Here is a 2,358-nt window from a genome sequence, read left to right as displayed (position 1 = left end):
GAACTCGGCTTACACTGAGCGTGGGGGTTGGTGCTAGGAGAAAATTTACTGTAACATTTCTTACAAGAGCAGATCCTTGTCTGTCAGATTTATACTGGTCATGTTAATGAAAGGGTGGTATTGAGATACTTTGTGGTTCTGGGTCCCTTTTCTTTCTCTTCAAGGTGTTTATTTCAAGATAAAGCATAACCACCATCAGACTATGATTTAAAAATGGGAGGGGGAAAACATGTCTTGCTTAATTCTAACCCTTCACAGAGGGCATGCAGTGTACACATTTCTAAAATATCTCCACATACTCAACGTTCTCAAAAGCTATGGGATATAGTCACTGAAAAGACTCTCCTATTTTTAGCTGACATGAGGTTTGTTAGGAAACTTCTGTAGCAATTTATTCAGTTTCTTGGGAGAAAAATTCCCAGACTCGCCCAGAGTGCCCTAGATAGATTTCATCTTGCAGGCAGCTTCAGTCCTTGAAGCACAATAAAAGAAGTCCTGGATCTCTTTTCTGCATGGTTTGTCGTGGAATTCATTCAGCTTCCAGCACACCATCATCATGGACATCTCTGTGATACACGTTGCCTCACCCTTCTCCCGATGCCGCTCCCTGATAAGGTTAGCGAGGACCGGGGGCTTGTTGGACTTCAGGAGAGGCTTCCACGGGTTCCCCAGCCACGCCAGGCGGCCCCTCAGGCTGGACGTCACCATTGTGCACCGAGCTCCCGGCAGCCTCTGCCTCTGGGTCCCTTTTCATTGGACTCCTCTAAGCTAGGGACCACCCACGTCCAACAGCCATCATGGCCATAGTCTTGGGGTGGCCATCATTTGCTTCCTCTCCCATCAGGGAATTTCAGGCCTAAGTCCAAGGGCTACAGGTAGTTTTGATGTAGGGCGCAATTCAAGGGCGCGGTTGAGCCCTTCTGTTATGGCTGTTTGGGGATGCCGTGTTCCCAGTCAGTGTCAAAGGTCTTCATGGTGCTTAGTCCATAGCTTGGTTCACTAGAAAGCCCTTGTCTTTATGGATGCAGAGCCATGCCTTTATCCCATGAGCTACTGGTGGGTTCAAACTTTTGGTATTGGGGTTAGGAGTGGAGTGCTTAATGACTGACTGCACCACTGGGGATCTTTCGTAGCAACTTATAAACCCACTAAGGCAGAGGAGCAATAACTGTACATGGGTACATGGGCAAGGAAGCAGTTATGGGTCTCCCACATGGAAAGTGAGGCTTCTATCACTGAACCAACACTGACCCCTAGCCAATGACTTTCAACCCATGGGCTCAGAGTAGAACTGTTCTTCAGAGAGGGTTTTCAGTGGCTGGTTTGTTTGCAAGGAGTTCACCAGACCTTTCTTCTGAGGTGCCTCTGTGTGGACACAAAGCCTTCAAGCCTCTAGTTAGCAACTGAGAGTGTTAACCACTGCATCCACAGTGGCTTTAGACTTCATTTTTGAGGAGCACAGACACGTTCTTAAGCAAGGTATTTGATTTAATGAGAACTTCCAGCCAAGAGGAGCCCCCAGGCAGGCCTGGTTGAGAAGGTCATCCCTTGGGTGCTCTGGGTGTGGCTGAGAAAGAGGAGGTAAATGGAGGTTAAGGTGCACAGCAATGATGGTTCAATGTGTGCATGGGTGGCCTTGGGAGTGGAATATCACCGAACAAGAAGAATGAGATAAGGGATTCAGATGGTAGCATCTTAAGGCATTTGTAGTTTCCTTTAGAGAGGGAAGGTCACAGTTACTGATCCTGTTATAACCATTTTCTCTTCCTCCACATGGGAGACTGTAAGAATCCTTGGATGTGTAAGCCTAAGATGTTAGGAGAAAATTGCTCCTGTACCCGGCTTGCATCTACTTTGGTAAGAACTAGTTGGCTCTTGTTGATATTGTTGATGCCACTGAGGTCGCTATCACTCACCTGTGTACAACAGAACGAAAGTGTCACAGTGTCTTCATGATGATACGTGCGTGGGCCAGCTGATTGCCGTGGCCACTGTGCATTGAGTGCCTTTCTGGATAGAGGCTTCATCTTCCAGCACCGTGTCAGAAAATAGTATGCTATGGTTCATTTTCAGAAGTAGATTTTTAGACCTTTCCGCTTAGTCTGTCTTAGTCTGGAAACTCTGCCCAAACCTTTCTTTGATGGCTGACTGTGATGGTATTGGTATTACCCATGGTACAGCTTCCACCATCATTGTAACATGCATATCACCCCAGTATGACAAATTGAAACAATTTTTCAATATCTCCTACCATTTACTACCTTATCTCTTCATTTACAAATGAAATCTTTTTTTTAAACAATTTATTGGGGCTCATACAATTCTTATCACAATTCATACATATACATACATCAATTG

At 45.7% G+C, this 2,358-nt stretch overlaps 1 pseudogene; it reads right to left on the bottom strand.

The window, feature by feature from the left end:
• Positions 1 to 351: 351 nt before the first annotated feature.
• LOC142448897 (small ribosomal subunit protein mS37 pseudogene) lies at positions 352 to 708 on the bottom strand (annotated as a pseudogene).
• Positions 709 to 2,358: the final 1,650 nt, after the last annotated feature.

This window comes from Tenrec ecaudatus, chromosome 5, assembly GCF_050624435.1.
Source record: "Tenrec ecaudatus isolate mTenEca1 chromosome 5, mTenEca1.hap1, whole genome shotgun sequence".
NCBI lineage: Eukaryota > Metazoa > Chordata > Mammalia > Afrosoricida > Tenrecidae > Tenrec > Tenrec ecaudatus.
This window is presented reverse-complemented; position numbering and strand designations above follow the sequence as displayed.